The sequence below is a fragment of the Lacerta agilis genome, chromosome 8 (assembly GCF_009819535.1).
Source record: "Lacerta agilis isolate rLacAgi1 chromosome 8, rLacAgi1.pri, whole genome shotgun sequence".
NCBI classification, from domain to species: domain Eukaryota; kingdom Metazoa; phylum Chordata; class Lepidosauria; order Squamata; family Lacertidae; genus Lacerta; species Lacerta agilis.
The window spans coordinates 16,740,150-16,753,454 of record NC_046319.1 but is presented as its reverse complement, the minus strand read 5'-3'; the positions used below and the strand labels follow the sequence as shown (position 1 = coordinate 16,753,454).

Below are 13,305 nucleotides of genomic sequence, written 5' to 3'. Positions count from 1 at the left end.
AAGGATAGGTTAAGGTGGTGTGGTAAATCAACCCAGAATTTCCCTTCTAAAAGTCTACTTTCACTAAAGGTTTTGGATATTCCTTTGTGTGCTTGTGTAAGTATGACTTGAAAGTAGGGGCTGCTGTCTCTGCTTGCCAACCTCTGTTGGCCTTGTGGACTGCACCATGATAACACCTTACATTTTTATGTATATAAGAAGACTAGTGAAGCGCCCTGAGATCTTGTGATGAAGGGCAGTATAAATTTAATAAATAAAAATAAATAAATGGTGTAGTTAAATGGTCACATTGTCAAAATAGTGATAAAAGGTAAAAAAGTGAAATTGTTTGGGTTTTTTCTCTCTCTGTAAACATTCCTGCTTTCTATTTCTGCCTATTGGTTATGATCACTCACTGACAATGCTCACACAACAAACCTGCTTCCCCCAAAGATTGAACTTTTTGTGATAAGGAAAGAGATAAGAAAATGCACGGTAGAGTGTTGTTTAATCTCCAAATAATAGAATAAAAAAAATTATAAAGTTGGAAGGGACCCTAAGAGTCAGGATGAATGCTCAAAACAGGTCTTCTGGAAGCACCCATAGTCTAGCCTTTATTGAGCATTAGTTCTGATTGGTTCATGGGGCGGTTATATGACTTGAGACTCAGCTACATTAGTAAAGAAACAATGATTTGAATGCATTATAAACATGCAACACCAGATGGCGCCAGAGAGCAGAAAGATTTTCTACATGAATTTCCCAAAAAAAAAATTTGGCCCTTTCGTTATAATGATCTAATTTCTGACTTATTTATAGCGACCCCCCCCCCCATGTGTAGATCCATCCAGTGAGCATTTGCGCAGCATGCACCTTTATTTGCTTGCAGGGTGTTTACATGTCTCCCTGTCAATCATTTGTTCATCCCACACTATTCAATAGTTTCCCCATCACTTTTCAAATGGCAAAAAGTTCTTTTTTCCTCCTTTTTAAGTGTATTTGTTGTGCTGAATCCCCCCCGCACAATAATGGCTGTCTGGAGCTGCCCTTGGCCCTACTGAAGAAAAGTGAGGTGGTAAAGTGGGGTATGTGACATTGCAGGGCTGTAGCTCAGAGGAAGAGCATCTGTTTTGCAGGCAGAAGGTTCCAGAATCAATCCGCAGCATCTCCAGGTGAGGCTGGGAGAGACTCCGGGTCTGAGGGAGCTGCTTCCAGTCATTGTAGACAATACAGTGGTACCTCAGGTTACAAACACCTTGGGTTACAAACACTTTGGGTTACAGACTCTGCTAACCTGGGAGTAGTACCTCAGGTTAAGAACTTTACCTCAGGATGAGAACAGAAATTGTACGGCAGCGGCAGTGGGAGACCCCATTAGCTAAAGTGGTAACTCAGGTTGAACAGTTTCAGGTTAAGAACGGACCTCTGGAACAAATTACCGTATTTTTCCGTGTATAAGACTAGGTTTCCCCCCTAAAAAATAATGTCCAGCGTCTTATACACGAATAGATCTCCACCCATTTTCTTAAATCGGAGTCCCCAAAAATAGGGGGCGTCTTATACATGGGGGCATCTTATAGATGGGAAAATACCGTAAGTTCGTAACCAGAGGTACCACTGTACTGAGCTAGATGGAGGGCACCAGGGTGGTGAAGGCTTGCCAGCACAAATGTTGAATCTCATGCACAAGTGTCTGCATAGGAGGGAGTGTGTATGCAAAACAATCACAGGAAGGTTTTATGGGGCACACTGAGAGCTTCCTTCCTTCTCCGCTACCTGGCATGAGAATCCCAAGCAAGAACTGAGAACATCTCACAATGCTGGACTAGTAAAAGGGACCTTAATGGGAGTTGTAATCCAGAACACCTGATGCACACCGGGTTATGTACAACTCTCATTATATGGCTGTGCTGATTCAGGCAAATGGGAGCTGTAGTCCAAAACAGCAAGTGCTCAAGAGGAGAGCTGTGAAAATGCCTTAGTGCTATTTTCACTGGGGAGGAGATGGCCCAGAAGCCCTTTCTCTTCGTGTTGGGCATTTTTACAAGGCTGGGAAGCTTTAGCCAAAGCAAGCAAACAAACCTTCCTGCTGTTGACTAAGGCAAATGTAAGGAACCTGAGGCTCTGCAGATGCTGTTGACCTGAATCTCCCATTATTTCTGACCATTGGCCATGCTGGCTGGGGCTGATGGAATTTGGAGTCTTAACAAGGCTAAACTACATTTCCCATTATTTGTGACCCACGGGGCTTGCTCACTGTATCATGGCGGGAGCCAGAATCCAACAACATGATGAAATTACAACTCTCATCATCCCTGACTGGGACTGATGGGAGCTGCAGTCTAGCAACATGGTTCAACTACAACTCCCAAAATTCCTGACCATGGGCCACATTGGCTGGCTCTGATGGGACATCAGTGCCTGGAGGCCCACAAGACCCTTAGCCCTGGACTTGGGCAAATCAGCAACTGTGATCCAGGGACAACTGTGGAAAAACTGACATGTAGCAAGAGGCTTTTCCTACCACCCCACGCCTCACCTGCTTTTGCAAGCCAGTTTTCCTTGCTGTTTCGCTCCCCCACTTTTTACAAGCACCTGGGTAACAAAGCAGCCTTTCAAAAAGGAAGCAGACAGGTTTGCTCTCCTGCTGTGGATCGGCCGGCTTCTGGAGCGCCCCAGGAGCCCCAGCTGCCCTATGTTCTATTAACAGGAACAAAAGGGGCTTTTACATTTGGGAGCTAAAAGAACGGTTTTTACCGTTCTTTTGTATGGTTAAATAAAAATAAAATAAAGCCAACCCATTGCTGGCTTCTCACCTTTTAGCTCTCTGAACAGTGGGGCAGCTAGGTTGTTCTTGAATTTGAACCATCCATTGTTGGAGCCATGATGAAAAGTAATGTTATTAATGCTATTGTAGTAGTAGTAGTAGTTGTAGAAGTAGTAGCAGTAGTAGCAGCAGCAGCAGCAGCAATAATATGGTATTAGTACTACTACAACTTAGCACAGCTAAACACATTATATTTACCAATGATTTCAGGGTTACCAGGAACTAGAACTGGATGTAAGAGATGATATTGCTAAAACAATATCATCAGTGTCCAGGCTGAACGATGGGCGTGGAGATGCTCCTAAAGGTATACAGGGATGAAGCCATGACTGACAGTGACTCTCCAGGATATCAGACAGGGGATTGAACCTTAGACATTCTCTATATGCCAGACAGATGCTGCACCACTGAGCTTATGGCACTTTCCCAATGCAGCCATATTGAGGGAATTAATACTACCACCAAAAGTGGGGTGATAGGGCCTGTATGCTGACTAAAGTCCAAAGCCTAATATTACCTGACTCCACCAGTGAGGCAATTTCTCTCAGCTTGTAACTGTCTATTTTCTCAGGAACATGTGTGTCCAACCCATTCCGTGGGGGGGGGGGGGGAATGGCTTAAAGTTCTCACCAAGTGGTTGCAATGTGAATGGGACAGAGGGGGCTAAGCTTTTTGCAGCCGGGGAAGAGTCTGACTAAAGAGGGAAAGTCATGGATGATGATGTGAGTGTGTTTGGGTTGGGCTGGAGCGCAATCAAAAAGTGAGGGCACCCTGAAAATATACAGATGTGGTGACTGGGCTTCTCACATCCAAGAATGATCAGCTCCTTGAGTAACTCTGAGTCAAATCCGTTTCCCTTCCAGCCCATGTGATGTCACCCCAGCAAGGCTACCCTAAGCCGTCTGGAGACATTTTGCTGTCTGAGGCAGAGTAGTAAATAGTGCCCCTTGTAGCATCCCAACAGACTTGGCTTTCAAGCAGAGCTCAGGAACCTTTCTCAGCCCAAGGGCTGAATTCCCTTCTGGACCACCTTCTGAGGGCCACATGCCAGTCGAGGGCGCAGGGCAGTGGTTGTGAATTTCCCCTTTGCATAGTAGGCTAGTTTCTGCACACACACTCACACACCCCTCTCAATCTTCCATCCAGACCACCAAGAAGCATTATTACAGTTGGAGGACCGATTCCAGCCAGAGAAATAAATTATGGGTGTGACATAGGGCCAGTGAAATGTGTGGCCCTCCGGGGCTCTTTATATGGCCCTTGGAATGCTTTCCAGGCCCGGCTTCACAGCCTCCTTGAGTAATTTTTGCCTAGGTGAGAGGTGTCCTCGAACTCCAGTAATGCCTCTCGCTTGTCTGGAATGGATGGGGGGGGGTGTAGATAGGGGTATTTCATCTTTCCTGAATCTTCCAACCTTCAGCTTAACTGGATGGCCCTGACTTCTAATATTATGAGGAAGGAAGGAGATTTATCTTCAAGGTTTATTTCAATTAGGGTGCATTGCTCACATTCACGCCACATGGTTGAAGCACTCTTGTGCCACTTTTAAGGTCTTGGAGAATCCTGGGAGCTGTTGTTTGTTAAAGATGATGAGAAAACTATGGATCTGCAAGAGGTCTTCCAACAGCCCTTAACATACTAGGGTTCTTTGACAGAAGCCATGATTGTTAGTGGTATAAGAGGGCTTCAGATGCTTGGTGTGGATGTGATCACTGGGTAGTAATTCTGAGTTGAAATGTTATCGTTCTGATTTCTCTACTCCAGATGTGAGAAACTGGCCATTCTCTGTCTCCATGCATCTAAATTTGGCGGTGGGATGGTCTTCTACCAACCAAAGCATACTTTGCACAGCCTTTTTCTTAACCTAAAAAAGCTCCTCTTTTTATAAAGCCTGAAGCGGCTTGGAAATTCCAGGCAAGTGTTAAGAAACAATTTTGGTGTGCCGCGATCAGGAGAAATAATACAGGCGCTCTTGCTCCCTGTAGAGTTTTTCTGTCATCCTGCATTTCTGGGACTCAGTTGGGCCATGATTATGGGCGGGTTTGGAAGGTGGGGTGCAATTATGGGAGGGAATAAATGCTCTCCTTCAAAAGGTTGCAACAACCCTGGTGTGGTTTGTGGGTGGAGTGGGTGGGGATGGTGCAGTTCAAAGTGTGAGGGCCTTAGGTTAGGAAAGCAGCATCTTTCCACCCTGCCACATGGCAATCTTCATCTGTGTACACACCATACATTTAAAGCAAACATCCCAGAATCCTGGGAACTGTAGTTTACCCTTCACAGTGCTACAATTTCCCAGCAGCCTGAACACTACATCCACCTTTGCCTCTGGCCCAACCTAACACTGGGATGTGGCTCCTGGAACATTGTCCAGAACGGAATGTGGTCTTTGGACCAAAAAATAGTCCCCTACCCTCTGATTTAAACATAGTTTTCTCATTTGTCTGACTCTTCTGGGAGATCGTCTCTATCGCTGACCAGCATAGTTGAGTAACAGCGCAAGGAATGTCACTTTCTGGCTTTTTGTACTGAGTTTCGGAGAGCGAGTAGACTGGGCAAAGACTCTTGGTGCTGATTTGATCTCTTTGTTATTTCCTCCCAGTCCTCTGTCTGTGATCCATCCAGAACAGAGCAGTTGGAGGACCGTTTCTCCACAGAATCGTTAAGGATAGGAACATAGGAAGCTGCCTTCTACCAAATCAAACCATTCAGCACTGTCTGCACTGACTGGCAGTGACTCTCCAGGGTTTCAGACGGGGTTTCTGCCCAGCCTCACCTGGAAATAACATGTGAAATAGATGCTCTTAAGAAACGCCAAGATAGCTCAGTCAGTAGAGCATGAGACTCTTAATCTCAGGGTTGTGGGTTCGAGCCCCACATTGGGCAAAATATTCCTGCAGTGCAGGGGGTTGGACTAGATGGCCTTTGTGGTACCTTACAACTCTACATTTCTATGATTCCTCTTCTATTGAGCTGTAGCTTCTCTCAACAGTTACCACCTTAGGCTCCTCCTGGCAACCTGTTTATTAAGCATTCTTCCTGGGTTTGTTACTAGGTAACAGGCTTAGACGGTCCATCTAGCCCATCATCCTTTTCTCACAGCGGCCAAGCAGGACCTGAGCACAAGAAACCCTCCTGTGGTTTCCAGCAACAGGTATGGAGACGCTGTGGTCTGTGGCTTTTCGATCAGAACGTCGAGTTCAAATCCCCGTGACGGGGTGAGCTCCCGTTGCTCTGTCCCAGCTCCTGCCAACCTAGCAGTTCGAAAGCACGCCAGTGCAAGTAGATCAGTAGGTACCACTGCGGCAGGAAGGTAAACGGTGTTTCCGTGCGCTCTGGTTTCCGTCACAGTGTTCCATTGCGCCAGAAGCGGTTCAGTCATGTTGGCCACATGACCCGGGAAGCTGCCTTTGGACAAACACTGGCTCCCTTAGCCTGAAAGCGAGATGAGCACCGCAACCCCATAATTGCCTTTGACTGGACTTACCGTAACCACCCAGGGGTTCTTTACCTTTACCTTATGGAGAAGCATTACTGCCTCTAACTGTGGAGCTAGTAATCACCCTCCTATTTGAGGATGAAATATTTGTCTAATAAGGGGTGTTCCTTCAACTCATAAAAACGAATATCCTTTGGCAGTGGTGGCCGGTGTGTGTGTGTGTGTGTGTGTGTGAGAGAGAGAGAGAGAGAGAGAGAGAGAGAGACCATACTTTGGTTTAATGTGGATTGAGAACCTTGTCCGTGCAGCATTCTCCTCGCAACTCCTGCTCTCCCACAGTTTCTCCTTCCTAAAAGCAGAGATTCCCAGTGCCACTGATGTAGCCCTCATATTCGGATTCTCAAAGCATGAAGCCCAAAGGCTTCACAATTCACATTATGGAGAGGTATGAGCCCTTGGCCTTAAATTAAACAGCATTTTCTTGCAAATGGTATGCGACCGAAATATAGTAAAGCAAATACCAAACTCCCCTGCTGTAACTCTCTTTCCTCCCAGCTGTTTTCGAACAGGTTATATAACAGTATAGGTTTTTATAGCAGTCGCCAACCAGGCAATTTTATATATATATCTCTTTTTAATTTTATGCACCCACACAAGTGAGTGTGGGGAAGGGGAGAGACAATTTCCTAAGTTAATGTCTGGATATAACTCCTTTCTTTTAGAAGGGTTTTAAAAATTGCTTTCCTGGGCAAGTCTTCTGTTTTTCTAACTGGTTCCTATTAATGGTTTTGTTATGAATTCCAGGAATTCATAAAGAGGACGCTTGCCAAAAGGGGGAGAAGAGTGAATTTTGAGTGTGCTGTTCCATCCCAAGGTGTATGAATGAAAATGACTATCTGGACTGTGGAAACAATTGATGGGGGATAATAAACAATAGTTAAGCAGCATTCAGTGTTGCAAGATCTCAAGACTGTGCCAGTTTTTTTATGCCAGGAGGGATTCAAGAGCATGCCAGAACTTTAGGTTTGCACGGTTAAAGTATATTAAAGTGCCTTCTCCTGCCCCAGCACAACAATTCCACTTTTTAAAATTTTTTAAAAGGACTTTATGCTGTTGTGAAAGTCATGGGGAAATGTACTGGGGCCAGAGACAAGAGCAAGGAAGGCAAATTTCACCCTTCTTCAGTAGGTTAGTTTCTGCACACAGTCAGACACCCCCTCTGTCCTCCAGCCAAGTAAGTAGGAAGCATTATGAGTTCAAGGACACATTCTGCAATAACACTCCAGGAGGATGTGAAGCTGGGGCTGGGAAGGGTGTTGTATGTCCTGGGGGGAGTTCTGAGGGCCAGATGAAGAGGCCCAGAGGGCCACATCTCCGTTCCCCTTCCCTGCTATGTACTTATGTATAAATATGGCTCCACTAGCCAGTCTATGGCTCTGACTTCTGAGTAGGCATGCATACATCTGCATTGTTGGTTCTGCCATGGGGAGGCTTCCATGTGGATGGGGCGCTCATTTGTGTGAGGCTAATCAGGGGCTGTAGTAGATGGTAATTAGAACACAGTTTGGTGTAGTGGTTAAGAGCGGCAGACTCGTAATCTGGGGAACCGGGTTCGTGTCTGCACTCCTCCACATGCAGCTGCTGGGTGACCTTGGGCTAGTCACACTTCTCTGAAGTCTCTCAGCCCCACTCACCTCACAGAGTGTTTGTTGTGGGGGAGGAAGGGAAAGGAGAATGTTAGCCGCTTTGAGACTCCTTCGGGTAGTGAAAAGCGGGATATCAAATCCAAACTCTTCTTCTTCTTCTTCTTCACAGAAAGTACTCTGTAACACGGTGTCCATCAGGGAGCCCAGGCCTGGTGAAGTCATGGGAATAATAGAGGGTTGCAACTTGCAAGCCTGTAATTGTGGCTGCATGTCATTTTGCCTTTGCCGCTCAAGGAACCAGGTCCCCCCAGTTTCTGGACTGTGTCAGCCCTGCTAGCTGGATTCAATTTAAGATGTTGCAAGCAGTCCTAAGATTTGCTCCAACTGTCCCTATGGTCAGATATCTGGTGAAGGACTCCCTCTGTTTTGGGCCTTGAGAACGCAGGACTTCACCCAAATAATCCTGGGAACTGTAGTTTGTTATGAACTCTGGGAGCTGTAGCTCTAGGTAAACTACATTTCCCAATATTCTTGGGGAGGGAGCAAGATTTTAAGCTTTCAATGTACAGCCTTGTTTTGCCTTTTCCAGAAATGTTGACGTTCTAGAAGTTAACTCTTTGAGTTGGGGTATTTATTTATTTATTTATTTCATTTATATACGACCATTATCTTCCAAGGAGCTCATTTCATCTTTACAACCCTGTGAAGTAGGTTAGGCTGAGTGGCAGTGACTGGCCCAAGGTCATCAGTGAGCTTCATGGCTGAGTGGGAATTTGAACCCTGGTCTCCCAGGTAATATGCCAACACTCTAATCATTACACCACACTGGCTTAAAACAGGGCCAGCTCAACCATAGGGCACAGTGAGACAGGACAGTTGATTATGGGTGTCATGAAAGAGCAGAAAACTAGTGCTTTAAAAACTTACGGGAAGAGATGCTTATGGGATTTTTCTGCGGCAGGTGCCAAAATTCCTTGGTCAGCCTTGTCTGCTATGCAGCTCTTTGACTGAAGGGGTGCCCTTTTCTTGTTCTGCCTCAGGCAGCCAAATGTCTTGTATCTAATGCATGTAAAATAATGTGTGTGGACAGAGCATAACAATGTTCTGCGTTGCTTCTATCCAGTAGTGTAGTGGCAAATTCAGAAGTGCAACATCCCTTCATGATGCTCATACTATTGACCCTTCATGGCCACCCCCCTTCTAAGATTATACAATAATCTTATAATTTTACAATTATGCAATAATAATAATAATAAGGAGTGCATTGCAACTATCGGTGCAGATCTCACATGCTGCCATTCAGCTAGATCTGCTATTTTCTATGCACGTACATGGGCAGATGATTTGGAGGGCTACAATACCTTCTTTTGGAGTGACTCAGGTTGTGTTTTCTCTGAAGCTCAATTGTACGTAGCAGAACTTGTATCCCAGTCACTTGAAACTGAAGCCCCTTGTGTTTTCGGTGTTGCGCTTTGGAGCACATAGTGGCTAAAAAGTGCACCTATTATGCTGAGTTATGCCCCCCCCCCAATGTCCCAGACCACTACACCACTGTTTCCATCTCATCTCCCAGAATCATCTGTATGAAATACGGGCAGGCTTTCAGCTAGTTGGATCAACTGCTTGCTAAAACTCAGGAATGTAAGGAGGCAGCGATTCCTGTCCCCTTGTTCGTCGCAATTACCGGGCAGCTACAGTTTGGCTTCTGCTTAAACCTACATGGTTCATCTTGCTCTCTGCTATGGCCAACACTAATGTAGTTAATAACGTAATCGATTTCTGTGGATTTCAATGAAAGGGAAATGTCAAAAACCATGCGGAAATGTAATGCCATTATTTCTGAACTCGTTCATAGACAGAGAAGAGAACAATAGTGAATACCATATGGGTTCGCTTGTGTGGTTTCTGTTCCTGGCCTTGGATGGACATGCCAATGGCAGCAATTTCCCCTCCCGTTTCCATTGCTGATGCAATTCACTGACGGACCTACAGTAAAACTCCCAAGATTCAGCAGCCAGGGTCCAGAGCAAAATGGTGACTCAGGTTGGAGAAACTGTTTTAAACACAAAAGCAGTTGCATGTTTTTGCAGGACTGGAATGTATCCTTGAACTCTGATAATGCCCCTAGTTTGCCCTAGATGGAGGATAAAGGGGTCTGGGTGCAGAAACTAGTCTACCACACAAAACTAAAAATTGTCTCTGGTCCCACCTTTCAATGGCATGTAGCTCCCAGAAGGTTGTACAGAAGGATTTGCGGCCCTGGAGCCGAGAAAGCCTTAGCCCTTGGGCTCAGCTACATTAGTAAAGAAAAAGCATTTTATATGCGTTATAACACGGTGACACCAGATGGCGCTGTGGAGTGCCGCCTTTCGCCAACGTGATTTCCCATTATGAAGTTTACCATGCTTTTTTGATGTGTCTAGATCCAGCCCTCGTTAAACATTTTACCTACCACACAGCACTCTGTACGTTGCAAAACACTGTGTCGGTATCAAGTAAATATTTTCACAAAGGAGTTGCACTCAGTGTTATCCATGGCTCACTTAAGTCCATTGATTTCAATGGGTCTGCTCTTGAGTAAAACCTAGTTGGCTATGCAGCCAAATGTTTTAACATACCCTGTTTTGGGTCGGGGTTTTCTTTTTGCATTTTCCTCTTGAATGCATGGAAAGACAGGCCTCCTCCACCTTCCAGACCTTGCAGCATGTCTGTCTTGCACCCTCCCCTAACATGATCCCAGGGCCTCTGCTCTAACATACATCCTGAATGGCCGTGCTGGCCAAGAACAGCATGAAAACCTACAACAGCAGCAGTGAAGCAAAGCAAGGGCCCCCTCAGCCCACATTGTAGCCAGCAGTGCTTATAGATTCCAGAGCTTAGCCTGGTGTTACTTCCGCCTTTCTGCCTTTCATTCTCCTCCAGGGAGAATTACCCAGCCAGCCTTCTGGAAACCAGGAGCACTCAAGTCATCCTATGTTTCCTATGCCTCCACTGCCGCCTCTTTTCGGGGGCCTCCTGGTGATCATGCAAAGAGTTAGTAGAGAAATGCTTCTCCTGGAGAAGGGACCCTTTCACATGGAATCATTTATACTAGATTATTTTTAAATAAACCAGAACTTCCCTGAACTGGAGAGTATGCAACATGGCCAAGAGTTTGCAGATACAGCTCCTCTCCTCTTTCCCACTCCAAAAAACATTTTGGCCTGGATCCAGTTCCTGAGAACCAGATGCTGGGAGACAGAATCGAACTTCCCACTCGTCCCCTTCATCTGTTGTTGCTCAGACCCAGCTGGCATGTGCAATAGAAACCTAGAGCTGCGTCGTCCTACTAAATCACACTCAAAGTAGGCCTATTGAAGTTAATGGACCTAGGTTACCCTATTAATTTCAATTAGTCTGGTATAAGCAGGCAGCCCTGTATTGGGAAGTTCCTAATGTCTGACGAAACCCAGCCAGATGGGCGGGGTATAATAATAATAATAATAATAATAATAATAATAATAATAATAATAATAATACAGTAATAACAACAACAACAACAACAACAACAACAACAACAACAACAACTAACATTGGCTACAACCCCTGTTTTATGGCTTCACTTAGAAAAACGTATCGCAATTCAACGAGACACCCCCCACCAAGAAAACTAATTATTGGTACCATTTATGAATTGCAGCACATGAAGAAGTATACTGAAGTGATTTACAATATGATAACATATATAAAGCACCTACAGGTATTTAAAACACTTAAATCAATTGAATTAATAATAATAATAATATTAATTAAAACGTAGGTTGTAAATACAGAAACAGTTTAAAACATCAACAGCCCACACATAAAATAAACTCAAATCCAAGACAAAGAAGAATATAAGAAGAGCCAAAGGCCAATCTAGTCCAACATCCTGTTCTCACAGTGGTAGACCAGGTGCCTATGGGAAACCCACAAGCAGGATCTGAGCAGATGAGCACTCTTGCTTTCTGCGATATTCACATGCGTGCTGCTTCTATCTGAAGGTAAAGCATAGACATCATGGTTAGTAGCCATTGATAGCCTTCTCCTGCACGAAGAAAAAGAGCCATTGATAGCCTTCTCCTTCATTAAAAGAATAAGAGTAAGGCTGGATCTAGACATATCAAGAGAAGCGTTTCAGGAAAATGTGTTGTAAACTTTGTATGAGAAATGCGTTGTCAAAAACAGAACTCCACAGTGCCACCTGGTGTCACTGTGTTATAATGCATATACAATGCATATACTGTAAAAAGCTTTTTCTTTACCGATCCAGCTGAGTCGAAAGTCTTTATCCCTCTTGGAAAGAAAGCTGTGGAGCAAAAAGTGTAGGTACCTTCTAAGCAATTTGTGTGAAATGAGAGTGGCTTAACGGCCATGCAGAAGGCTGTTGCTTTTAATGGCTGGTGGCTACTGGCAGCTTCCTTGGTGCGGGATTGGTGAGAGAAGAACCGTTTTGACATCTGGAATGTAACAAGGAAATGAGACAGAAGTCTGAGCTTGCAGTTGGTGGCCAAGAATAAGCTTTTCAAGGGAGGGGAAGGCATGCTGTTTACTCTTCAGAGGCAGGGCAGGGGAGCAGGAACTGATACTGCTTTTAAGGCTGTCAAAATGCAATTTGGGCCCGTCTGTACCTCGGCTTTATGTGGACCGTGGACCCCTTTGATTCCCCCTTGTTTTCCTCCAGCTGCTACTTTCCCACAGTTTTTCCTCCTTAAAGCAAGAGATTGCCTATGCTTTGAAAACCCAAATGGGAGAGCTACGTCAACTGCACATGGAATCTGCGGATTTAGGAAGAGGAAAGTGTGGGACAGCAGTAACTGGAGGAAAATGCCACATGGACAAGGGGGAATTAAAGGGCACACAACAGGTTCACAATCCACATTAAGCTGAGGTGTGGACAGGCCCTCTGTCATTCTGCTGTAATGGGAGATCCCTGGCAGATAGTGAAAAGAGGCATCAGGTTTAGGATTCCATTACATAGGCGCTCTCTTGTCCCCTATCAATGTTCATTTCAAAACACACCAATATTAACAAAACCATCCTCAGTCTCTCCACCACTCTCATATCACAAGGAACTTGGGTCTCTAGAGGGGTCTGGCCAGCTGTAAAAAAATGGTTGTGTGTGTGTGTCAAACAATATTAGAGTGAAGGGGCACTGTTATTTCACGAATGTCTGGGGCCAGAAAAGCAGATGTGGCACCCTCCAGATGTTTTGGACTATAGCTCCCAGCACCCCTGACAGTTGGCTGTGCCAAATGGTGTTCCTGGGAGTTGTAGATCAAAACATCTGAAGGTCCCCGCGTTGGCTACACTGGCTGCAGGAGGGCCTGGTTAGGGCAGCAAAAGTGAGTGTGTTCCGAGTGATCTTGTAATAGCTGCAAAATTAAGCAAAGGGAAGA

General features: G+C 45.1%; 1 non-coding gene across 1 annotated transcript; it reads left to right on the top strand.

The window, feature by feature from the left end:
- Positions 1-5,616: 5,616 nt before the first annotated feature.
- TRNAK-CUU lies at positions 5,617-5,689 on the top strand. The gene has a single exon. It is a non-coding gene; the product is annotated as a tRNA-Lys (tRNA).
- Positions 5,690-13,305: the final 7,616 nt, after the last annotated feature.